This window comes from Pongo pygmaeus, chromosome 12, assembly GCF_028885625.2.
Source record: "Pongo pygmaeus isolate AG05252 chromosome 12, NHGRI_mPonPyg2-v2.0_pri, whole genome shotgun sequence".
NCBI lineage: Eukaryota > Metazoa > Chordata > Mammalia > Primates > Hominidae > Pongo > Pongo pygmaeus.
This window is the reverse complement of record NC_072385.2, coordinates 48,044,917-48,071,814: the sequence shown is the minus strand read 5'-3', so window position 1 is coordinate 48,071,814 and position 26,898 is coordinate 48,044,917. Positions and strand designations below refer to the sequence as shown.

General features: G+C 44.2%; 1 protein-coding gene and 1 non-coding gene across 3 annotated transcripts in view; both read left to right on the top strand.

Moving 5' to 3' along the window:
• Positions 1 to 26,898, top strand: part of TCF7L1 (transcription factor 7 like 1) — a 177,029-nt gene that overhangs the window by 60,444 nt on the left and 89,687 nt on the right. The window lies entirely within an intron of this gene.
• LOC129030918 (U6 spliceosomal RNA) lies at positions 11,474 to 11,580 on the top strand. Its single transcript, XR_008500816.1, has one exon. It is a non-coding gene; the product is annotated as a U6 spliceosomal RNA (small nuclear RNA).

Below are 26,898 nucleotides of genomic sequence, written 5' to 3'. Positions count from 1 at the left end.
GTAATCTTAGTACTTTGGGAGGCCAAGGTGGCAGGATTGCTTGAGCCCAGGAGTTCAAGACCAGCCTAGGCAACAAAGCGAGACCTCATGTCTATATTTAAAAATAAATAAGTAAATAAATAGAGGGCATTATGAGGACAACTGGCAGCATTTGAATAAAGTCTGTGGATTGAGTGATAGTATTCTACCAGCGGTAATTTTCTGTTCTTTGTTCCTTCTCCACTACCACTGCTCCACTTGACTAGCCTTAAAAAATAAAAAGCAATTAAAATAAATAAGATGGCAATTTTATGACTAGGTAAACTGGTATTGTAAGAAAATGTCTTTTTTGGGAAATACACACAGAAGTATTTAGACAAAAGGGGACATCATGTGTGCATCTTACCCTAAAATGGTTTGGGGAAAAATGCATATATATATAGAGAGAAAGAGATAAAGTAAGTGTAGTTAAATGTTAACATTTGGGGTATGTAGGTGAGGGGTATGTGGAAGTTCATTTTACTATTCTTGCAACTTTTGTATAAGTCTGAAATTATTTTAGTATTTAAAAGTTTTTTAAAAAAAGCCCTCCTGTGGCTGAGGTGGTAGGAGGGTTAATGTGAAAAGATGGGAGAGGGGCTGTGGGATGGAGAGGGGTGGGGCAGAACTCTGGAAGGTGACCCCCTGGGAGTGGAGGGCTGAAGACATGTGAATGAAGAGAGGAGAAGAGGGGGAATAAACTGAATAAGAAAAGTCCCCCAAACAGGGCACCTTCCCACCGAAACAGGAGGGATTACCTTCAGGAAATGATGTGGGCAGACTCTAAGGCATTGCCAAGTTGGAATTACAGAATTCAGGAGTGGTGGCTCACACCTGTAATCCCAGCACTTTGGGGAGGCCAAGGCGGGTGGATTACTTGAGGCCAGGAGTTCAAGACCAGCCTGGTCAACATGGCAAAACCCCATCTCTACTAAAAATACAAAAATTAGCCAGGTGTGGTGGTGCACGCCTGTAATCTCAGCTACTTGGGAGGCTAAGGCAGGATCAGGCTGATAATGAGCCAAGAGAAGAGGAGAAACCGAGTCTGCCGGGAGAAATATCATGAATTTGGACCTTGGAGAATGAACATTGTAGGAAAAGTAGGCAGGGTAGATGGGCAAGGAAACCCAAAGTATGGTCAGGGGATCTTCTGAGGATGATGGGGATCCTGCAACTAAGCCAGCCAAACTTGAGTCTAGAATTGTGTGCCCCCAGATGCCCTTGAGCCCAGGGTAAATAGCTGGTGTGATTACAGCAACCAGCAGTGTGTGCCGTATCACAGTAAACACTCCAGGAGTGGGTTCTCACAGAAGAATCAGGAGGAAACCGCTGGCATGAGATTCAGGGCGGAATCCCCCTCAAGATCTTGGATGGTGGCGGCAGCTGCTGTGGAGTCTGTTGCAAGCCTTTGGTTTGCAGGCACACTGGTTCAAGTTTAATCACCACAAAAATGCTGCTTTGTGTGAAAATAATACGTGAGTAGTCCTTATTGCAAAAGGTTCAAAGCAAACAGAAGGAATACATCAGCGGCCTCTTTCAGCTCCACCCCCTAGTCCCACCCCCAAGGTAACAGGTGTGGACAGTTCATCTCCCTACAGTCCTTTTTCACAGCGTTTGCCCTATGGCGTAGTGCCTGGGACTGTGGGCTTTGGAGCAAGATCATCTGGGTTCACCAACTACCTCCACTACTTACAAACCTTGTAACCTTGAGCAAGTTACCTACCCTTTTCTCTGCCTACATTTTCTCATCTGTAAAGTCAGGATAATAACAGTCTAGACCTAATAGGGTTGTCATGGAGACTGAATGAGTTGGTAGGTGAAAAGAACCGGCACCTAGCACAGTCAGTGCTCAAGAAATGTTAGCGTGCACGGGACGTGGTGGCTTATGCCTGTAATTGCAACACTTTGGGAGGCTGAGGCGAGAGGATCACTGGAGCGCAAGAGGTCAAGGGTGCAGTAAGTTGTGATTGCGCCACTGCACTTCATGCTGGGTGACAGAGCGAGGAGACACTGTCTCAAAAATAAATCAATAAATAAGATCTCATTACATATGAAGACCGATTTTCTTGCTTGCTTGCTTGTTTGCTTGCTTTTCTGCTTTCCTTTCTTTTTTTCCTTCTTTCTTTTTTTGAGACAGGGTCTCACTCTGTTGCCCAAGCTAGAGTGTAGTGATGGGATCATGGCTCACCGCAGCCTCAACCTCCCAGGCTCAGGAGATCCTCTCACTGCAGCCTCCCAAGTAGCTGGGACTACAGGGGCACGCCACCACCCCCGGCCAATTTTTGTATTTTTTTAAGAGATGGGGTCTCGCCATGTTGCCCAGACAGGTCTCATAATCCTGGGCTCAAGCCATTCTCCTGCCTCGGCCTCCCAAAGTGCTGGGATTACAGGTGTGAGCCACCATGCCTGGCCCTATTTTCTTTCTTAAAAACCATAAAAAGAGTCCTACTCTGAATATTTTTATCAGTAGCATTCTTAGTTTTGAGCAGTAGGTATCAGCTGACTGAGATCAGAAAAAGGATTGCTTTAAAGGACATTGGGGTGGTTCCCAGTCTCACTGGGACGGCTGTGGACTCAAACCATGGAGACCAGGCAGCAGCCCAGTCTGCACCCACAATAGTCACAAAACCAGAGTGGTGAGGCCACTGTGCTGTTGATGTTGCTGGCATTTTCAGCTTCCAGAGTGGGAGGTGAACCCTGCGTCCTGCCAGGACTCATACGAGAAGCAGGGATTCCTAAACTCAGGACAGGAGTTCAGATGCCAGGGGCAAGTGTATCCCTGAATAGTTTATGATTCATTTGAGCCTTCGTGCCCACATAAACGATGTCATTCTTCTCCTTCTCTTAAAGACAAACTGCTATATTGCTTAGGCTGGACTCAAACTCCTGGGCTCAAGGGATCCTCCCGCCTCAACATCCCGAGTAGCTAGGACTATAGGCGCAGGCCACTGCACCCAGCACATGTTATTCTGAGCATTTACCTGTGCTAGGTGCTGTGCAGCAGTGATTCTCAGCCCAGCAGCACATTGGAATTACCTGGGGAGCTTGGATGATTTGGAATGTCCAGGCCAGGCCTGGTGGTAGGTCCCAGCCATCAGGACTATTTTTTTTTTTAAAGAGACAGGGTCTCACTCTGTTGCCCAGGCTGGTATTAAACTTTTGACCCCAAGTGATGCTCCCACCTTGACCTCCTAAAGTGCTGGGATTACAGGTGCAAGCCACCACACCCAGCCCGGACTTTATAAGGTTCCAGGTGATTCCAATGTGTAGTCAAGGTTAATAACCACAGCTTCTAGAGGATAGTGCATTTTAATAATCACCTCTATATTGGGTAGGTGATGTTATTCTGGATTTATACATGGGAAACCAAGCCTGAGAAAGCATTCCTGCTTTGCTTTATGTCACCCAGTAAGTGGGGCATTCCCACTGCCCAACCCCTTCCCCTGACTGCAGTGACTGCTGCTGCCTGCCTGGATGGGGAGGAGGAGCAAGCCTCTTCCTCAGCCCCCGGCACTCCCCAGCCACACCAACCTACTGCAGGCCGTCCAAACTCCACGGTTTCAGGGCCTTGCCCACAGGTTTCTCTGCCTAGGTTGGTGTTACCTCACTTCTCACATGGACAGTTTCCACTCACCGCCCCCAGCATAAGTGAGTCCTCCTCTTCTTTTTCCTTTGTGATACTAAAACAGTGTATGTGATTGTATATGTATTAATATGTATTAATCCCAGCACTTTGCAGGGCTGAGGAAGGTAGATCACCTGAGGTCAGGAGTTCGAGACCAGCCTGGCCAACACGGTGAAACCCAGTCTGTACTAAAAATAAAAAATTAGCTGGGTGTGGTGGCATACGCCTGTAATCCCAGCTATTTGGGAGGCTGAGGCAGGAGAATCACTTGAACCCGTGAGGCAGAGGTTGCAGTGCACCACTGCACTCCAGCCTGGGCAACAAGAGCAAAACTCTGTCTCAAAAAAAAAAAAAAAAAGATTTCAGGAGTGGGGCGGCACAAATAGGCAAAATGTCTGCTAAGGCTCCTTGTGGGACAGTGATGAAAGAAACACCAACAAACACTGATGTAACTAAAGGCTATCCTAGGATCAAAAGGCAGTCTACTGAAAGTCCATTAATTAGCATTTGCTACCACTTATCTGTGGAAATTAAGATTTTTTTTGGTTCTCTGCAATCAAAACAAAATTCAAAAATAAAATACTAGCTGATGTGGTGATATAAGACAACTCTCCATCGTCACCATGCCTTTTAGGATGCAGCTGAACACCTTTGTTCTTCTTATGGATTCATCTGATTTTTGTGTTGGAGATTTGCATGAGATTTTGCTTGTTACTGAAAATGTTTCCTCTGCGGAGAGTTTGAGCAGCCTCCTGGTTGTGCAGAGTGGCCAGGGTTGGGCTCAGCTGACCGGGTGGCAGGTGCAAAGCAGAGTTCTAGAAGAGAGTCTGCCTGTGGCCTCATAGAGGTAACTTATTTCAGTGAGCAGTGCTGGGTGCCTGAGTGAGGAAGTAGAGGTGGCAGAAGAGGGGTCCAGTGGGCTGTCTGGGCCATGTGAGGCTGTCTGCAGGACTCCTCAGAAAGGTTCAGGACTCACATTCAGTGCAAGGAAAGACAAAGACCTTTATTGCTACAAAGTCGGGTGGGAGACTGAAGTCCTCAGATGGTCTACAGGCTTGAAAACCAAATCAAGTTGACCAACAACCTTCAGTTACAGTCATGTGGTACTGCTGCGACTTCTGAATTTCCCATTTGGGGTTTTATTAGCTTTTAGTGAAAGGCGACATTGTGAAGAAACCCAGATTAGAATTCAGCTTACAAAACAGCTGAGTGAGAAAGTGGGATGGGGAGCCAGGGAACTACGTAGAAAATCACTGAGCAATTACTCAACACAATTAGAGCCCAAACACCACCATCTCGTGCACTCCTTGAGCTGGCAAGTAGGGAAGTGGATGCGGAGCCGGAGCTCAGGGAGAGGTGTCTGTGGCTCCCTCACTTCTGGTCCCAGAGGCCTGGAGGGTCCTCTGTTCTGAGCATTTTCCATGGGCAGGGGCTGGTTTCAGACCCAGTCAGACTCCCAAAGCTAAGCCAATGAGCAGCCCTCGCTGGCCATGACTTTGCCATTTAGAAATGGCTTTCTCCAGAATGAATGGGGAGCCTAATGCAGACCCAACTGACAGACTTCAGCAGCTTTGGGGAAAGTAATAAAAATAAGCCCAGGGGTTTGAGACAAGCCTGGGCAACAAAGTGAGATCCTGTCTCTACAAAAAATTAGCTGGGTGTAGTGGCACACGCCTGTGGTCCAGCTAATCCGGAGGCTGAGGCAGGAAGATCGCATGAGCCCAAGAGGTTGAGGCTGCAGTAAGCTCTGTTTGTGACACTACACTCCAGCCTGGGTGACAGAATGAGACCCTTTCTCCAAAATAAAAAGAAAAAAGAAAATGAGACCAGTAGTGATCTAGATAAGTAAGCACTTTGGGATGGCTTCCCAGAGATAAGTAGGTGATGTAAACCTCATCTTCCCAGCCCTGTAAAGAAAAAGGTTTTTTGTGGGGGTAGGAGGAGATAGGGAGGGAGGCTCCATTTCATCAAATCTGAAGGTGGACTTGAGAGTTTATAGTTTTCCCAGACTATGAGGCTCCACCCAAGCTTTCTGTCTCTGCCAGTGCCAAGATGCTGCCTGTCCTGCCACCTGTGCTGAGCAGGTGTCCCTAATGTCCGTGATGGTTCAGGCTGGAGTAACTAGAAAAAGAACTCAGTTAGGTTCCCAAGGAAGAAACGGTAATTCAATCCCTGCCCAGCTCACAATGGTGATCTCAGTATGTGTCTTAGCCATTTTGCATTTAAGATTCTCTGTCTATAAAATGGCGATCTGCTGATCTTAAAAAAAAATGTGGAAGAGACAATAAAATAAAATCCCAGTTCTACTGAGTTCTAACAGCCAGAAACCGTGAGCCATTTAAAATTTTGTTTGTCTCATGTTTATGAGAAAGGATTAAATAACAGATATCTAAACCAACACCAGGGACTCTTTTAAAAGCTCAAATTCTAGGGCAGTGGTTCTCAACTCTGGCTGCACATTAGAATCAACTGGGGAGCTTTTGAAAAACACCAGTCCCCAAACTCCACCCCAGACCAATTAAATCATAATCTCTAGGAAGGAGGTCCAAGTGTCTGTATGTTTTTAAAAGCTCCCTGAGTGATTCTAATGGGCTGCCAGGGTTGGGAGTCATTGTTGGGGTATGCCAGTTGGATATAAAGATTCAGATTTATTTCCAGAAATATTGTACAAGATAATTTTTTTATTTCTCTAATAATAGCTGAAAAATATATCTTATTTATTTATTTGATTGAGATATAAATCGCATACCATGAAATTCATCCTCTTATTAAAGTATGCAATTCAGTGGCTTTAGTATACTCACAGAGTTGTGCAACCATCACCACTCTCTAATTCCAGAAAAAATCCTTAGCTGTTAGCAGTCACTCTCCTTTATCTCCTGACAACCACTCCTCTACTTTCTGTCTCCATGGAGTTGCCCATTCTAGGCATTTCATCAAATGCAGTCATACAACATGTGGCCTTTTATGTCTAGCTTTTTTCACTTGGCCTAATGCTTTCAGGGTTCACCTATGTTGTAGCATGTATCTGTACTTCATTCCATTTTATTTCTGGATAATATCCCATCATGTAGATATCCCGCATTTTGTTTGTCCATTCATCCACTGGTGGACGTTGGGGTTGTTTCCACTTTTTGGCTGTTGTGGACAGTGCTGCTGTGAGCATTCATGTACAGGTTTTTGTAAGGACATATGGTTTCGGTTATATTGGGTATACAGTTGACCTTTGAACTATGCAGGGGTTAGGACGCCAACCCCTCATGCAGTAGAAAATCCATGTATAACTTTTGGCTCGACAAAACGTAACTACTAATAGCCTACTGTTGATTAACAACTTATTTTGTAGGCTATATGTATATATACTGTATTCTTACAATAAAGTAAGCTAAAGAAAAGGAAATGTTATTATGAAAACCATAAGGAAGAGAAAATACTGTATTAATACCATAAGTTTACATTGTCTGTCTACAAGAGGAATTGTCTGTCTGAAATGACAGACAACTACACAGCTGCAGACCTCAATTTCTGGTACATATCAAGCGATTCAACTTTTTCCTGTAATGTCATGACTCTTCTCTTTTCTTGGGAGCACTTTCAGCATCACTAGTGGCACTTCATATGGGGCTCATGGTATTATTCAGGGTTTATGGTATTGCACTAAACACGATGAAAACTACGTGAGAACCGCAAGAGATCACTTTTTACTGGAATAAGCAGTTTACTGGAGAGATGAGCAGCTCACATAGAGATCACTAGCATCTAGCTGTTGGATACCTGTGACACTTGAGTTCACGGCAATAGCAACAGGAGGTGGCTATGAAATTATTACAGTAGTGGCCAGGCGCGGTGGCTCATGCCTGTAATCCTAGCATTTTGGGAGGCCGAGACAGGTGGATTACCTGAGGTTGGAAGTTCAAGTCCAGCCTGGCCAACATGGTGAAACCCCGTCTCTACTAAAAAATACAAAATATTAGCTGGTGCAGTGGTGTGCGCCTGTAATTCCAGCTGCTTGGGAGGCTGAGGCACAAGAATTCGCTTGAACCTGGGAGGCGGAAGTTGCAGTGAGCCGAGATAGCGCACCACTGCACTCTAGCCTGGGCTACAGAGAGAGACTTCGTCTCAAAAAACAAAAACAAAAACAAAAAAATTATTACAGTCATACAGTATGTACTGTATTTAATTTTATGCAGTGATTATATTGCATCTTTATGTTTGTTTACATTTCTCTGACTATAAGTGGTGCCATGTACAGTCTGTGTGTGCAAAAGTTTTGATAAATTTTTATGTTTTATGATAGATTTATGGATATTTGTGGTAGTAAATGATAGACTAGTATCTACGTAGATTTGATGCATTCATGACATACCTTTTTCTTAATTTTTTCAGCATTTCTAGGCTACATAGTTTACAAGTTTTTCCAAATTGTCACAAATCTCCAAAAAATGTTCCGGTATATTTATTGAAATAAATTCACATATAAGTGGATCTACAAAGTTCAAACCTGTTTTGTTCAAGGGTCAACTGTATATCTAGGAGTGGAATTGCTGGCTTGCACGGTCACTTTATGTTTAACCATTTGAGGAGCTGCCAGCCTGTTTTCCAAAATGGCTGCACCATTTTACATTGCCATCAGCAGTGTGTGAGGGTTCCGGTTTCTCTGCATCCTCATCAACACTTGGCATTATTTTCTGTCCTTTTGACTATAGCTATCCTAATGGATGTGAAGTGGTATGTCATTGTAGTTTGGTTTACCTTTTCCTGTTGGCTGATGATGTTGGGTACCCTTTAATGTATTTATTGGCCATTGTTAAGTCTTCTCTAGAGAAATGTCTATTCAAGTCTTTTGACTTTTTATTTTATTTTATTTTATTTATTTATTTATTTATTTATTTTTTTTTTTTTGAGATGGAGTCTCACTGTCACCCAGGCTGAAGTACAGTGGTGCAATCTCAGCTCACTGTAACCTCCACCTCGCAAATTCAAGTGATTCTCCTGCCTTAGCCTCCCGAGTAGCTGGGACTACAGGCACATGTCACCACACCCAGTTAATGTTTTGTATTTTTAGTAGAGACGGGGTTTCACCATGTTGGCCAGGCTGGTCTCTAATCCTGACCTCAAGTGATCCACCCACCTTGGCCCCCCCAAAGTGCTGGGATTACAGGCATGAGCCACCATGCCCGGGCTCTTTTGACCTTTTAAAATTGAGTTATTTGTCTTTTTATTGTTGAGTTGCAAGAGCTCTTTCTTTATGTATTCTGGTTACTAGATCTTTATTAAATACTTTATTTGCAAATATTTTCTTTCATTCTGTGGGTTGTCTTTTCACTTTCTTCGTAGTATTCTTTGAAGCACAAAAGTTTTTAATTTTGATGAAGTCTAATTTAGCTATATTTTCTGTTATCATTTGTGCTTTAGGTGTCATATCTAAGCAACCACTGCCTAGTCCTAGGTCATGAAAAATATGTCTTTAATTTATTCTAAGATATTTATAATTTCAGTTCTTAGAGGTGATCAATTTTGAATTAATTTTTATATACAGTGTTAGGTAGATTTTATCACTCCAAAAAGGTAGGAGTACAGCTTCATTCTGTGCAAGATAAGTTGATCATATTAGAATATTAGACTAGGCCACGGGGCTTGGGAGCTCTAGTCCCTTATTGTGATGGTGAGGCACGTAAGGTACTGTGAGGTTCAATTGAGAGATAAACTGACTCTAAAGGCCTGTTTGAACCTAAAGTACCTCGTAACTCTTTATTTTTCTTTTTTTTTTTGAGACGGAGTCTCTCTCTGTCGCCCAGGCTGGAGTGCAGTGGTGCCATCTAGGCTCACTGCAAGCTCTACCTCCTGGGTTCACGCCATTCTTCTGCCTCAGCCTCCCGAGTAGCTGGGACTACAGGCGCCCGCCACCACGCCCAGCTCATTTTTTTGTATTTTTTTAGTAGAGACGGGGTTTCATCATGTTAGCCAGGATGGTCTCGATCTCCTGACCTCGTGATCGGCCCGCCTTGGCCTCTCAAAGCGCTGGGATTACAGGCATGAGCCACCGTGCCCGGCCAGTACCTCCTAACTCTTATGAAAGGTTAAAGTGTATTCTCCATAGTTTCTCTATTCAGTCAGTTTTAATAGCATTTCTAACATTGGGAAGCTATAACTTATTTCTGAGGTATTATGTGTATCTTAACACCAGAACATGACTAGAACATTGCATGGCTCTGTCACACGTGAGTTGCCAAACTCACTGTCGTATTTTTAAAGATCTTAATTCTTTGGTAGATAACCAAGGTTAGTTGAAATGCATGTTCAGATTATGGATACATCAGACTCAGCCAAATGGAAAATGTATACCATAGAAGAAAATATATTCCAGCCAGGCATGGTGGCTTACGCCTGTAATTCCAGCACTTTGGGAAGCCAAGGTGGAAGGATCACTTGAGGCCTGAGCAACATAGCAAGACCCTGTCTCTACAAAAAAATATGAAAAATTAACCAGGCATGGTGGTGTGTGCCTGTAGTCACAGCTACTCAGGAGGCTGAGGTGGGAGGATCACTTGAGCCTAGGAGGTCGAGGCTGCAGTGAGCCATGTTCACACCACTGCACTCCAGTCTGGGTGACGGAGTGAGACCCTATCTCAAAAAAAGAAAAAAAAAAAAAAAAAGGAAAGAAAGAAAGAAAAGGAAGGAAGGGAAGAAGGGAAGAAAATAAATTCTAAATAGATTAAAAAGAAGTTTAAAAAAATTAAAAGATACCTTTAAGAGTTTTGAAAACGATGTTGAAGCATCCTATAAAAGCCACAGCAAGTGATAATGATGTGATAATAGACCAAAAGAACGCAAGGGAAATCTCCTAAACAGACTCAAACTATACAGGGAGGGGCGGTTTGGAAGGGGGAGTTAGATCCCTACCTCATGCCACACTCAAATATATCAACTGAATGAAAGATTTATTTCATTATTCTTTTTACATTTAATAAAGAGATGCTTGCTAATGGAAGTAAAAAATTCAAACAGTACAAGTAAAATGAAATTCTTCCTTGACTTTCTTTTCTCCTCTCTGCCTAGCTCCACTTCACTCACTGCTATTTGGTGTGTGTTCTTCCTGGCTGGTTTGAATATATACATATACAACTACTATGTATTATTTTGTGTATTTTTTAACACAAAGAGGATTCCGTTATTTCTATTTGATAACTTGCTTTTCCCCCCCACTTAATAGGGTATCTCAGAGACCTTTTGGGATCAGTACATATGGGCTTACCTCATTCTAATTAGCCACTGTGTTGTATTCCATAGTAGAGATGTACCTTGTAAGCATTCCCATGTTGGTAGGCATGCTAAGAAGAAAAAAAGAACATACTTGAACACACCTTTGTATGCCCAAACTAGTCTTTCTCCAGCATAGATTGCTAATAGTAGATTTACTGGGTCTGATGATATTTGTGCATTTTATTTTCTTTTATGTTGTAGAGGCAGGGTCTTACTATGTTGCCCAGGCTGGACTTGAACTCCTGGGCTTAAGCAAACCTACCACTTTAGCCTACCAAGTAGTTGGAACTGTAGGCACGTGCACTACGCCCAGCTAGCATTTTAAATTTTAATGAATTCTGCCAAAATACCATCCAAAAAAAGGCTTTGTGAAATTACACTTTAATGAATAGTATGGGAGTGATACCCTTGCCAACTTTTTAAAAATGTAAATTAATCCAATGGGCAGAAATTATACCTCATTTAAATTTTTTTTTTAATAAGCAGAGAAAATACTTGTAGAAGGTATTACTTAGTTTTTTTTTGTTTGTTTGTTTTTTCTTTAGTCTATACACAGAAAACTACCTGGGGCTCTCTTTGACAGCACATAAACTAAAATTGGAACAGTACAGAGAAGAGTAGCATGGCTCCTGTGCAAGAATGATGCACACATTTGTGAAGCATTTCATATTTGAAACAACGTATTTAGAAATAGAAAAGGGAAAACTACCTAGAAGTGGAATGAGATTAGGAGAATTAGGAAGATTAGTTAGAATTTTTTCTAGTTAGAATTTTTATTTTCTAAATTGAAATTCTAGTTTCAAGTTGTTTTAAAATAATACAATTTTAGTTTCAAGTTGTTTTAAAATAATAAATGTATATTGCTTTTGGAACTTGAAAAAGAATAAAGATATTTTTTAAAAGAAAAATAAAGCCCTCTTGCAGCATAATTTATGTTGCATTTTCTCTCTCAGTGCTGAGCAGGCCTAGAGTTGAAGATGGTGAGTGAACTGTATATTAAAAGCCTTTGTCTTCCGGCTGTAGCAATACCATACTTCTGTATGGCCAATTGTCAACTAAAGCCTGTATCTTGAAATGATGGACTCATGTGCAGATAGATTGTTGTGTGCATCCACACTCCTGGCCTGTTCATAGAAGACTTCCGGGACAGCAAGCAGAAATGCTTGTCAGCCCACATTCTTTTTTTTTTTTTCAATACAGAGTCTCACTCTGTTACCCAGTCTGGAGTACAGTGGTGTAATCTTGGCTCGCTGCAGCCTCTGCCTCCCAGGTTCAAGCGATCCTCCCACCTCAGCCTCCCAAGTAGCTTGGATTACAAGCCTGCTAATTTTTGTATTTTTTTTTAGTAGAGAAGGGGTTTCACCATGTAGGCCAGGCTGGTTTCGAACTCCTGACCTCAAGTGATCTACCTGCCTTGGCCTCCCAAAGTGTTGGGATTGCAGGCATGAGCCACTGCACCCAGCCTCCATATTCTTTATTCTAGTTGCTCAAGCAGTTTTCTCCAATCCTGTGCTTCTTTAAAACAGTGGACATGATGGAAAAATTGAATGTTACCACTTTAGTTGGATCCTGGAGATGGATAATTCATTGAGAAGGACTGCCATCCACTTGGATGCTTTCTTCAGAGTCCTGTCACCAAGAACAGATTGACAGTCCACTCTGTAATTCACAGCATACCTTTATTACTGATAAAGTTCCAAGTGAAGGTATCTGTTAGCTGGGGCTATTAACTCCCTCTTGTTGGGCTCCTGTACCCTGTCTGCAGGGGCTAGGACTAGTGGCCATGATGAGAAATGAGCACACGTGGCTCAAGAACAGAGCCTGTGATTTGCCCATTGGTACGAAGTCCACCTTGGTGGGAAGTCAGTGGCAATTCTTCCACCCACACACCACTGACCTTGCCTTGTTGGTGGCCATCTTGTGTGTTGGCTCTTGACCAGAGATGCTCTGCAGTCACTCTGTGGGGCTGTTTGACCACAAAATGTGTCACTGGGTTAGTGGTTTTATGCCAAGGTAAGATTCTGATAGAAGGCAGTTAAGGTGATAGTGTAAAAGCTACATGAACAATCATGTTTCTTCTTGAATACAAAACAGTAATCTCTGCCACTAATTGATTGACTGTCAAGTCCCAGGCTCCAGGATGGGTACTGTTTGTAAGTCATGATTTCATTTAATTTTCCAAAAAGTCCATCCCACAACCTGTAATCTCAAAGCTAGCATGTGGCCGACACTATATTGAGAGTGGGGTTTGTGCTAATCCAGACTCAGCAAAATCTTGACTAACTGGGACCCTTTCAGCTCATCCAGTGTATTTTAGGGATCTCCTATGGGCCAGGCACTGATCCTAGTGCTGGAAGTCCAGAGATAATGCCTCCCTTCAAAGAGTTTCTAGTTCAATAAAGAGAGCCTCATTTAATCAAAAGTGTTGCATGTACTATAATTTTAGGACAAAATTAATCCCAGGAAACAAATGTCTTAGGAGATATTTTACTCTAGGAAAAAAAGATAATCCAATCTTTTAAGGATTTGTTTTTAGGGCAATACGCATTAAATCATTCTCCTGAATGTGAATGTTGACACCACTCTCTGGTCAGAAATGTCATTCAGAACAACAGTGTTAAGGGGCTTGCGTGGTATTCTGTCACCCAAAATGTTTTAGCTATGTTTACTCCTCATACCAAGATTTTTCTCAGACACTCAAGAAGCATCTTCACTGATGCAGAACAAATAGGAATTTAAACCCACATTTTCGTAATTGATTTTAGTACTCTTTTATAATCAGTGTAGGGGCAAACATTTTAAGTTTGTTCATCCCTTCTATAAATCTTGTAAATAAAGTTAATACTTGCATGTCACTGATGAATTCACTTCCAAGTTACTGCCTGCGACCTACCATGCACACAAAGCAGTGGTTGCTGGCAGGTGTGGTCTGACCCTTGTTGTCTTTCACACCACTTTGTCCCTCAGTCACAACCACCAAGCTCCGCCCACTGCACCTGCCCACTTCCTGTGTGCTCTGCACATCCCTGATTCCCTAATCATACACAGGTTCCTCCTTTTTTCTTTCTCATAGCACCCTTGGCACTTATCCGAAACATAGCTTTGTATTTTTTTGTACACACAGCTGCTGGCTAGCTATCCCTCCAAGAGCAAATACTGTGTCTGTTCTCTTCACCCATTTATAAAATGGTCATCATGGTGCCTCACTCATCATTAGCTTTTACTAAAGCGTGGGTAGATGGAACGTGAAAGGGTAGGTGGGTGGATGGATGGACAGATGGAATAGTTCTTTCACCAAACAGAGATGGCCCCTAACTTATGATGGTTTGACTGAACAATTTTTTTATTTCACGGTGGTGCAAAAGTGATACACATTCAGTAGAAACCATACTTCAGTACCGTATTCAACAGATTACATTAGATATTCAACACTATTATTAAGGCTTTGTGTTAGGTGTTTTTGCCCAACTGTAGGCTAATGTAAGTATTCTGAGTGTAAGGTAGGCTAGGCTAAGCAATGATGTTCAGTAGATTAGGTCTATTAAATGCATTTTTTTTTTTTTTTTTTTTTTTTTTGGAGACAGAGTCTTGCTCTGTCGCCCAGGCTGGAGTTCAGTGGCACCATCTCGGCCCACTGCAAGCTCCGCCTCCCGGGTTCACACCATTCTCCTGCCTCAGCCTCCTGAGTAGCTGGGATTACAGGCACCCGCCACCACACATGGCTAATTTTTTGTATTTTTAGTAGAGACAGGGTTTCACCATGTTAGCCAGGATGGTCTCGATCTCCTGACCTTGTGATCCACCCGCCTCGGCCTCCCAAAGTGCTGGGATGACAGGTGTGAGCCACCGCGCCTGGCCTATTAAATGCATTTTTGACTTAGTATATTTTCAACCTACAATGGGTTTATCAGGATGTAACCCTGTTGTAAGTGGAGGAACATCTGTACTTGAGTATGGGGTACTTTCTAGTACTGGCCTGTTGCAGTGAATCAGATGTCACCTCTCAAGTCACCTTCCGGCAGGGGAGAGAGACGTACGTATACAGCGTGTCAGGTGGGGACGGGCACTATGAGCAAATAGAGCAGATAAAACAGAGTAAGGCAGGTAGAGAGAAGAGGTGGGGATGTTGTTGTGCATGTGTGTCAGGAAGGGCCTCATGGAGAAGGTGATATTTGAGCAGAGACTCAAAGGAAGTGAAGGGATGAGCCATATCCAGTTCATGGCTAAATTCTCACCATTCCATGTTTTCAGAGTGAATTCTATCTGTGTGTCTATCTTGTCTCATGGTGCAGTTTTAGTTTTTGCCACACATCTAAAGCTAAATACACCAGGTTTAGTGGAAGAGGGCCTCTGGGAGGATGGGAATGGGAGCTGCCTCTTTTTGTGGAAGGGACAATTCCAGGGTGGGAAAAAGATATTTATGGGCCACATTTTTTATATCTTCAATTTACTTTTTATTATCTTGAGGAAGTAATAGATCATTGAAAATGTGAATTTTTTTACTTCTCCTCTTGAGAGACAATAGGAAGTTAATAAGAACAAGATTACTTTACAAAACATTCTGGGCTTGGCAGGTTCAGCCTCATTTGTATGTCATTGATTTCTTTACATTTTTCTCTGCATCTGTTGTAGGATTTTACAGAAGTCATAGAATAACGGGGTCAAATATTTCTCTTAATCTGAAAGGCGCCACATTAAAACAGGGTGGTCTGGTTGTAAGCGTTTTCTCCAAGTGGGACAGACGAATGTTACATATCCAGTTCAGGTAGCAGGCAAGCTGTTTCCGATTGCCAGGAAGGCCCTTAGAACCAGCTGGCCTTCATAAGTTAGGCTAGAGAGTGAATAAGGCAGTATATCTCTAAGCAGTAGCCCAAAGAGGAAAGTGATTGCTGTCTCCAATGGAGGGATCACAAAGGTGTGGAGGCCTGGGTGACATGTTCACCTTCCTTTGCCTGCAACTGTGGACACAGTTATATGTGAAGTGGTGGCACTCGTCCTATTCGGGTACATGCATGAGATGGAAAGGCTTAGCTGACCATTCTGCAGCCCTTTCCAAACTAGGTGTTTCAGTGGCAGTGCCAGTACTTGCTGGGAATCTTGCTGCTTTTCCTGTGGTCTGCCCATTGCTTATGCTCTGAAAAGGCACTGTTTGAAACCTCAATGCCCTAAGGAGCATCTTGGGTGAGAAGAGAGATTGGGAAACCACAGAGGATGCCCAGGAACTTTAAACCTGGAAAATGCCAGGGCGTTAATTCTCAGAGTGTGGTCCACAGACCTCTGCTTCAGAATCATCACAGGTGCTTGTCGAAATGCAGACTCCTGCGCCCATTCCAAGGCACAGAAGGTGCAGCACTGGAATTAAGGGACTGTCTCCCAGGGGTGACAGGCACATACACCCAGGCAGTGGGGAGTGACACCTTTGCATAGAAACCCACCGAGGCAGCTATTGCATGTCCTGATTATAAGGAGATTTATTTCCTCTAAAAATGTATCCTATAGCTCCTTCCCAGGGAGTCTAATTTAGCAGATCTGGGGTGGTTCCAGACAGGGAAATCAGTTAGAATATTAATGAATTAGGAAACTGTTTTCATTTTTTAGCAGGGATCTCTGTTTGAGACATGGGTGTCTCTTGGTAAACTATAAGGCAATTGGATCTCCATATTCTTAGAATCCTGGCAAAGGGGAGAATTCAGAAGGGCCCCACCTAGGCTGTGCCCATGGCAAACTGGATATAGTCTTCACAGGTCAGTGTTGATTCAGCAGTATTTCTTGAGATCCAGCCCTGGGTGAGGCCCCATGGGGAACACTCCCAGCCACGTTACCATTAACTGGTTCCTTATAGTAATCCAGCTGTGCCTTTCCCCTTGCCTCCTCTGAGAGGCCTCGCTCCTGCCTGGCCCCTTCCCCACACACATGGGCATCCCCATCTCCATTCTACCTTCTGCCCTGCTGGGGAGGCTAAGGGCCCAGCACAGTTATGGCCCCTGGCTGGAGTCCTGTAGTTTCTCCCCTCGGCAGGCATCTCCACTAGTGCCATGGGGTTGGTGCTAGGTAGACAAGTGTGAAGGGCTAGGAGAGGAGGACAAGGGTTTTGCATTGGCACAGTAGCCAAGACAACAAAGGTTGGAAAAGAACAGGTAAAACTATCACAGTTTGCAGATTGTCTACCTGGAAAACCCAAGAGAGTCAAGTGAAAACCCACCATAGCCAAGATTCGTCCAGGGGAGGAAGAGGTTTCACCAGGCCATTGAAGGAAGTTTCAGACAACAGTGCAGAGGGAGGGCTGGGTTCATCTAGGTTGTTCCCAGCCCTTTGTCCTTGTCTATTAGGGCCTCTTTCTTCCATGGGGAGTGGCAAGAGAATAGCAACTTAGTGTTCTAAATAATAACACGGTCATTTCCGGAGTACTTGCCATGTGCCAGGCATCATTCTAAACATGTATATCAACTAATTTAATCCTCACAACAGCCCTGTGAGGTGGCGATATTGGTCAGCATCATCTCATTACCTCCACATACAGGGAGGGAAAATGAAGTGTGGGAGAATCGAGGCAACCTGCCCAAGGGTCACATAGCTAACAAGTGGCAGAGCCCAGGAACCTGCACGAGGCACCACTCACACTGCACTGCCTCCTGTCACACAGCAAGATGGGTCTGTCTCCCAGAGGCACCTTGACTTTTGCACTCATAAAATAGGCCACACAGTAGGGATTCAGTATGCATTGCTGAATAGCTTTCATCTCTAGGGCAGTTTTCTGTCTTCAAGGCAAACAGTGGCCTGAGAGCTCTGATAATTTAGGTATCCAGGGATCCAAGTGCTTTCTTATTTACTGAGAGATACGCATGTCTCTGGTGAGATCCTGCCAAACATAAACTCCTCCTTATTAATAAATTTAGGAATTGTCTGGAACCACCAAGATGGAGACTATCAACAATATGTACATCAGTTCTCTGAGCTGAAAGGTGTGTGCACAGCACTCCCCTGATGTCTGTGACTTTTGGTCAGAGACTTAACCTCTCTGATCTTTAGATCTTCACTGGTTTAAAAAGAAAGAGCTGGGTCAGTATTACCAACCTTAACAGGTCATTATGAGGATTAAATGAGACAACACATGGGAAGGGTCTCATCCAGTGCTGGCTCGTAGTGGGGTCTCCATGAAGGTAAGTCTCTCCCTGTGCCTCCCAGGAGGGGCAACCTATGTGGGATTTCACAAAACATTGATGCATTATAGGACCTGCTCCCTGCCCTCACCTAGCTTATAATTTAGGCAAGAAGAGTTTCTGAAACCACAGACATAGAAATCATAATTCCAGGCCACAGCAGGGGAGACCCCACATGGCAGTGCCTGGTCTGGTCTTTAGAGCAGGTATGACCTATGCCCATGGGCCCACATCCCTTGTAGCTGTGATTTGGGGCAGGAACAGTGATTTTACAGAGTTAAAAAAAGTCATGTAAAAATCCAGACTTACAGCCAGGAATGGTAGCTCATGCCTGTAATCCCAGCACTTTGGGAGGCCAAGGCAGGTGGGTCACCTGAGGGCAGGAGTTCAAGACCAGCCTGGCCAACATGATGAAACCCCATCTCTAGTAAAAATACAAAAATCAGCCGGGTGTGGTGGCGCGTGCCTGTAATCCCAGCTACTCGGGAGGCTGAGGCAGGAGAATTGCTTGAACCCGGGAGGCAGAGGTTGCAGTGAGCTGAGATCACGCCACTGCACTGCAGCCTGAGCGACAGAGCAAGACTCCATCTCAAAAAAAAATTCCAGACTTCTAGCCTGTCTCAAAAAATCAGGAGGTATGGCAAGAATGGGCTCAAATTCCTACACGGTAACAGTCAGCAGCCCCCAGATGGGCCGTGGCCACCCCTCCTGCAGAGCTCTGTGGTGTGTCTGGGCTAAGAGTGGGGCTGGGTTCAAACCCTGGACCCACCACTTACCAGCTGGCATGACCTCAAGTAGGTTACCTGACCTCTTCCGTATGTCTGGGCAGCAGCAGTACCTACGTCCTGATCTTGTTGTGGGGATTTGCTGAGCTTTGGTCTGTGTAAAAGGCCAGAAGCACCTGATAGTTATTATTGTAGCTGCTGTTATTATCCTGACTCCTCTCTGCTCATGTGCTTGCTCTGTGGGTCAGAAGAAGGAAAACTCATCGCAGCCTGGGGATTGATGGATTTTTTAGAGGAGCTGTCTTTTGAATTGGACCTGAACTGCGAGAGGGAAGAGCCATGCTACACAAGGGGACAGCAAGAGTAAAAGTGCAGAGGTGGAAAGTGTGCACCATGTCAAGTGGCTGTCAGCAGAGTCCTTTTATGACTGTTGAGGGGTTTTCTTTTGTTTCTGTGTGAGTTGCAAATGGGTTTGGGTCTTGGTGCATGTCAGTGTCTTGGACCCCTGAGGAAGGATGTCATCACTCCCAGGTTGGGCATGCACAGCCTTCTTCAGGACAGCGAGACGAACCTGCTGAGCAGGCTGTGGGCAAGGTCACTGTGGGGTCCAAACAGAGACATGGGGAGGGTCAGAGGACCCTTCTGTGTCATTATGGGGTTGGGAAGTTGAATGGTCCTAAGATGTCCCCTGGGACTCGAATGTGACAAAACCTTGTCCCTCAGCAGAAGAGAATCTAGAAAATCTGTCTGGCAGAGTCCTGGAAGTGGGTGAGGTGTAGGGTCGGGTGAGAAGGGGTTGTGCAAGACTGGACTGGTGACCCAAGGGAGGCCCAGAAGACGCCTTGAAGGGGAGCACAAAGACGGACAGGAGAAGCCTCCAGTTTCCCTGTGGCTGGGGGTAGGGGAGGGTTTGGGGGCCAGGTGCATGAATGGACCCCAGCTCCTTTTTGGGTGGGAGCAGCCATGACAAGGAACTGTATTAAACTTCGAAATGCAGAACTCTAGAGTAGCCTGTGTCTATGCTGATTCTAAGTTCTGAATTTTCTAGTGGTCCTTATTATAGGTATTGAGACATATTCCCTACAAATCAGGAATATCCTATAATTCTACGGTTTCCACATCCCAATGACACCTCTGATTGTCTCACACTTGGAAGTAATACCCAAAAATAGCCTTTGAGGAATCCCATGCCCCGGTGTTTTATTTGGAAGTTAAGGTCACTGTATTTATGTATCAGCCATAAATAGTTGAATGAGAGTGAAAATTCCTAAGGATTTGCCATTTCCGGCTGATGGCACTAGATCCCTTGGAAGTGTCCCATGTCATAATATGCCAACACATTTAGAGTTTTCAACAGTCATGGAAACAAACAGGTGCTTGGGGCAGCTAAAAATAACCACGCTGGGAAGTGAAACTGTGGCAGTGCCAAGGAGCTAAGGTGGGCAGTACGGCGCTTTCGGGTGAGGTCAAGACTGTGGAGGGAAGGCCAAGAAAAGAAAATTCTGCCGATGCCCCTCCTCCCAGTGCCCAGGAGTGTGTTTTCTTTTCTCAGAATCTCTGTCTGATGTGCTAGCCTTTTTGTGTCATCTTGACTGAAACGTCTCACAGCTCCAACCCACTGCCCCCATATCTTGCATAGCTTTCTGTCCAGATTTCTGAATTAAAGGCCGGATGCAGAGGATGTCCCACTGTGCATGGATGGGGGGCTTCCTCTCGCCCCAGTGGGATGCTCCTGCGTCATTCTCACCCCGGAACACCCCTGACTTAGCCACCTCCAGGGTAGTGAGAGGTGTAAGGGATGACTAGCAAGTGCCGTGCTCAGCAGCCTGAACCGTGTCAGGGAGCCCAGGCATTCCAGCCTGTGTCATCCTCCCCCTCCCGTGAAGAGCCACAGCCACATCCTCCATGCCCTGCTGCACTTCCTGAGGAGTGAAAGATGGTGGCTGTCAGCGTGTCAAGGATGACGGGTGGCAAGAGGGGTAAACACAGCTTGTTACTACCAGATTTGATTACCGGGTGATGCTCGAAGACAAATGGCCTGGGGCTTCTCTGCCCCTTGAGGGCAGGGGCAGTCTTAGTCACCAGGAGCAGGGTCCCGTGAGGAGGAGTTAGGGATGTTGTGGAATTGTCTCCCAAAGCCAGTGCCAGCCGATGGGACTAGTTGTGTTATCTCGAGTTTTCATTTTTGGTAGTTTTGAATTGGGAGCCTTGATTTGACCCTGAGAATAACCAAAATTGTACAAAAGACATGTGTATTCAAAACAAGACACAATAAGGCTCAAAAACAAAACTGTCTATGGTGATAAAGGTTAGAGTAGGAGTTACCTTGGGGGCAGAGGAAAGTTGGCTGGGACAGGATATGCAAGAACCTCTAGAATGGTTCTGGAATGTTCTGTATCTTGATCTGGTGGTGGTGACACAAGTTTATACAGATGTATTAATTGAGCTGTACATTTAAGATGTGGGGAATCGCTCTGAACCTATTCTGGTAGCAAGGGCTCTCTGCGTTTTAAAAAAGATGTGTACATTTTACTGTATATATGCTATATCTCAGTGAATAAGTAACAATAAAGAAAAAGATGCATAAAGGTGGACTGTGAACAGAAACACCTTGGCAACATTTGAATAACCTAGCTTTTACCATATTTGGAGTTTGCTGTCCCCTGGTCGTAGGTGCTAAAAACCTGATTTGGTTCAGTCCAGACATTTAAAACACCAGCCAGCTGTGGAGAGTAAAATAATGGCAAGTCTCTTCCTAGTTTGACCATCAAGAGAGTAATTTGGAAACTCCAGCCCTGTGCCCTGAAACCAGAGTCTGTCTGTCCATCCCTCTACAATTAGATGAGATTCCTGGGGCATCAAGGTCAAGCAGATCCAGCTTTGAATTGCTGTTCTGCCACTTTAACACCGGGACCTTCTGAAAAACAGTTGCCCTCTCTCAGGTTCCTTTTCTTTGTGAATTGGGTGAACTCTTGAGTGTTCTTTAGCAAAGGAGTACCTGTAACGTGCTCCGCCCAGTGGTGAGTCCATAGCAGGTGATGAATAAATGCTAAAGATGCTGATTGTCATTGTCGCCACTATCACGAAATTGTGCAGCGTTCGAGGGAACTCCAGGGAGCCACATACCCTCGCCAGTGATGTACCTCTACAATGGCTTCAACAAACAGTTCCCACACGATGCAACTTTTCCTACAGTTGGGTGGGCTCCAGGGTGCAGAGGCCCCCTCTGGCTTGGCAGGATGGCTTGGCTGGAGCCTTTGCTGGTTCTCAGAGCGGGAGCATGGTCGAGTTGGCCAACAGTGTACCCATGTTGAAGCAGCTGTGCCGAACATCTGGCTCTGATTATCTGGCTGGGAATGGCCGGGGGTGGGAGCACTGTGATTTATAGATTGCTCCTTTGGCTGTAAATCCCATCTGTAATTGTGACTTCTCTGTCCCTAATTGTTTGCAGAGAAGAGAGGAGCTCAATGGCTTACAATCCCTGGCAGAGCCCAAGGCTGCTGGGGTGGGGGTGGTTGGGGGTGGGGGAGATGGTGAGGTTTGTTGCTAGGACACGGCTGTCTTTGTTTTGGTCCCTGCTCAGCAGTGTTTTTAAGGCCCTGTATACATTTCTCTGTATTGTTAATGTAATTTGTTCAGGCAGTGAACAGCCAAGTTCAGCCGAAGGAATCCGATACTCATAACAGAAACACCAGAGGCCAGGTTTTTGTGGTCAAATTAGGGTTTTGAGGCCTCTGAAGAGAATGAAATGTTGGCGCTGGGCAGGGGACAATCTCCCTTTCTCCTCTTGTGCTGATGCTGGCCTGGGTTCAGCTTCCTTGAGGAGCTTGGCTTTGGGGCACCAAGTCCACTGCATTCAGGGCTGTGTTAGGTGGGGAGCCCGGCTGCCCTTCTCCGAGAAAGGGAATGCAGATTTTATTCAAAAGGGAAGAAAAGGCGCTAACAAAGTATGAGCAAGTTTGGGCCCTGCCTGCCCAGCCTTTCCTTCCCCGTGGCTCTGGGCAGCTTTTTATTCCCCCCATCCCCCACCCTGCATTACTTGACTGGTGAGGAAATAATAGTTGGGCTCTGCTGAGAAGGTATGTGACTGTGCAAAATGCAATTTGCCCGTTTCCGCTGCCCATGAAGACCCGACAGCCCACTTGCCATCTGGGAACCTCGCACCCTGCTGTGCTTGGAGTTTTCGGAAACGATGGATTCCAAACAACTTCCAGTGAGCGGTTGGTGATATTAAGTTAACTTAGTTCATCTTACCCTTTTTATTTTGCCTCAGAAAGTAAAACAAGATAGAAACAAACATAGCAGCCCACAAACATTTCCATGCTTCCTTTTGCTTCTAGAATGCGTATGTTGGGAAATTAATCAGACCAACGTTAGCCCCTTCCTCCCGGCCCTGGAAGAATGCCTGGTGTGCATGCATCCTCCTCTCCAGTTAGCAGTTACCGAACAACTTCTGTGGTTACCAAGGAGAGCATGATAGGGTCCCAGCCCTCCAGAGCTTACAATGTAAGAGAACAAACAGAAACATGAGTCTTTGCAATACCTGTGATGAGCGCCAACAAAGTGGAATAAAATGTCACCTGAAATACCTGAGAAAGGGGCTTCTCAAGCTTGGAGAAGGAGGCAGAGGCTTTGGAGAGACATTTGAGCTGAGCCTTGCAGGAGACAGTCCAAGTATGGGTTCTAGTACTACCTGGATGCAAGCCTTCCTCCCCGTGTCCCAGCAAGGAAGAGTTGCCTTCTTAATGACCCCATTCATTGCCCTAGAACGTGGTGATTTACCAGAAGTCTTCGGAGGCAAGCCATCTTCAATTCAGAAGGGGAATCCCACATGTGTGCTGAATATGAGGCATTGTTTAAGACACCTCCTGCCCTCACCACATTGGCAAACTGACAGCGTCAACTTGAAACAAGTGTACGCATTGTGGCCATTTTCACTCCACAACAAATGTTTGTAAGTGGCCACCTAAGCCTGTGAACTTCCTAACTTTGATAATTACAAGCACGAGGTAGATAAGATAGAAGCAAACCTGGCAAGTTATACTGACTTGCAGCTGAAGCACTCTGAGAAACAGAACAATTTGTTCACAGAAAAAGGAAATCAAGGTGTTCTACACGCTTTAATTTCCAAGGTCTTTGTTTAAAGTGGATGAGTTCAAATGAGGGAAGACACATTCTGCTCACGTTTGATGTCACTCACTACTCATGTCGCAGTATAGGGTGTCACAGCTTGTGTCCCAGCTTCTTCCTATGGGCACCATGCTCTTCAGCCATACAGACTTGGACGTTCCACTGCCAACCAGTATCCTCACCAATGACCCCAAGGTGCTGTTGAGGCACTTTTCTTTTTGAGAGTTTACTGACACCCTACCTGCCACTGAGTAGCATGTTCCTTGCCCATGATTCCCTTCTGTACTCCCTTCCCCAATACCCTGTACAGGCCAAGTATCCCTTATCCAAAATGTTTGGGGCCAGAAGTGTTTCGCAGTTTTGGAACTCTTATTGGATTTGGGAATATTTGCATTATACTGACCAGCTGAGCATCTGTAATTGGAAAATCTGACATGCCCCAGTCAGCATCTCATTTGAGTGTCATGTTGGCACTCAAGAAGTTTCAGATTTTTAAGCATTTTGGATTTTGGATTTTGGATTTTGGGGTTAGGGATGCTCAACTTGTACTAGCATTAAATTAGGTCTAATCAGTTTTTATCAAAATAATTTTTTTCTTTTTTGTCTCCTTCACTAGACCATGGAATTCCTTGGGATCAAAAATCATGTCCTCTTCTCCCATGCCTAGAAGAATGCCCGAGAGGTGTTCACTGTGTATTTATAGGGTGAAATTTTCCTGTATATGTCTTATATCCCTTAAGAATTTTTTTCCAGACAATAAGTGCTCCCTTTTCAAAGCACTATAATTAACTCTAGCTGTTTTTGATTTAAAATGTTCTAAAATGCATCCCACACTTTCTAACTTTACTTATTTTATTTTATTTATTTATTTATTTATTTATTTTTGAGACAAGATCTTGCTCTGTCACCCAGGCTGGAGTGCAGTGGCACGATCTTGGTTCACTGCAATTCCGCCTCCTGGGTTCAAGCAATCCTTCTCCCTCAGCCTCCTGAATAACTGGGACTATAAGCACATGCCACCATGCCTGGCTAATTTTTGTATTTTTTGAAGAGATGGGGTTTCACCATGTTGCCCAGGTTGGTCTTGAACTCCTAGGTTCAAGGGATTTGCCCGCCTTGGCCTCCCAAAGTTCTGGGATTACAGGCGTGAGCTACCACGCCCGGCCTTATCTGACTTCTAGTGGTTCCAAACATCTATATTAAAATCATGAACTAGGAAATGTTTAGTTAAAATATCTTTTTATTCCAATGAGGGGGGAAAAAACTGGTGATAGTGTTCTTTCCTAAAGCTTTTGCATTTTTACCTCTAGGAGAAGTCCTTGGATATTTACCCAGGCTTTCCTGACTTGATAAAAGAACACTGCTTGGTTATTATATAGGGCACTCATCTGCAGATTAAGTGGCAGCTGACCATTTAGGCAGGGGAAAATATGAGAAGTAATAATATAAAAGGATACCCTGTGATGGACGGTCATAATGGTGACATAAGATGTTCAGAGCCAGGAGCACTGGCTCACACCTGTAATCCCAACATTTTGGGATGCTGAAGCAGGAGAATCACTTGAGGCCAGGAGTTCAAGACCAGCCAGGTCAACATAGCCAGACCCTGTCTCTACAAAAAATAAAATAAAATAGGCACACACCTGTAATCCCAGCTACTCAGGAGGCTGAGGTGAGAGGATGGCTTGAGCCCAGAAGTTAGAGGCTGCAGTGAGCCACGTTTGTGCCCCTGAACTCCAGCTTGGGCAACAGAGTGAAACCCCATCTCAAAAAACAAAAAAAATTTTTTTTTTTTTCCAGAAAAGGCTGTTGTATGCTTTCCATTGAAAGAAAGAAGCAGGATCAGAGAAATGCAGACTAAAACAATGAGATGGCAAAAGTTAAAGTCTAAGCATACTGGTGTTGGCGAGGATGTTTGTTAATAAATGACACATTTGTGTATTATGTTGAGGAATGATTTGGCAATATCTAGTAAAATCAAAGATGCACATATCTTATGACCCAGCAAATCTACTACACATGAGCACAAGGGACATGAACAAGAACGCTCCTTGCTGCATTGTTTACAGTAGCATAAACTAGAAACAACATATGTGGCCATCTATGTATTAAATAAATAAATATAGTCATCTAGTAGAATATAATGAATTAACTCAGATCTACATGTATTAACATGAATAAATTCCAAAAGTCTAACACTCATTAGAAAAAGTAAGTGGCTAGGCTGGGCACAGTTGCTCACACCTATAATCCCAGCACTTTGGGAGGCCAAGGCGGTGGGATCACTTGAACCCAGGAGTTTAAGACGAGCATGGGCAGCATAGTGAGACCTCATCTCTTTGAAAAGAAAGAAAGAAAAAATAAGGGGCTAAAAAATACCTAAAATGTAGTGCCATTTTATAAGAATGTTTGTAATGCCCAAGAGAATGATAATTGCATTTGGTTATACAGGAGGATGCCCTGGTGTTTAGGAGATCTGGGCTGAGGTATTTGAGGTAAGGTGTTACAATGTTGACAACTGACTTTCAAATGGTTCTGCAAAATAAAAATGTGTTTGTGTGAATACATACATAGGGGAGGGAGGTAAGCAAAGCCAATGTGTGAACATGTTAACGATGATTGATCTGGATGAAGGACAGATGGGTGTTTATTGTACTTTGCCTGTAACTTTCCTGTAAAATGGAACTTTTCAAAATAAAAAATTGAAGACACTCATTGAGCCTATAAATTGTGGATAATACATATGTAGTGAAATATATTCAATGAAAAACATGCAGAGGTATGACAAGCAGTACCTTTAGGACAACAGTTACTTCTGGGAGGGCAGATAAATGAATGACAGATCGGATACTTGAGCTATATCAATAACACTTTATTTCCTTAAGAAAAAAAAGAGGTGGGGAGCTATGAGATTAATATAGGAAAATGATAAACTATTCAATCTGGGGTCCATTAGCGTCTCTACTTATTTTCTCTA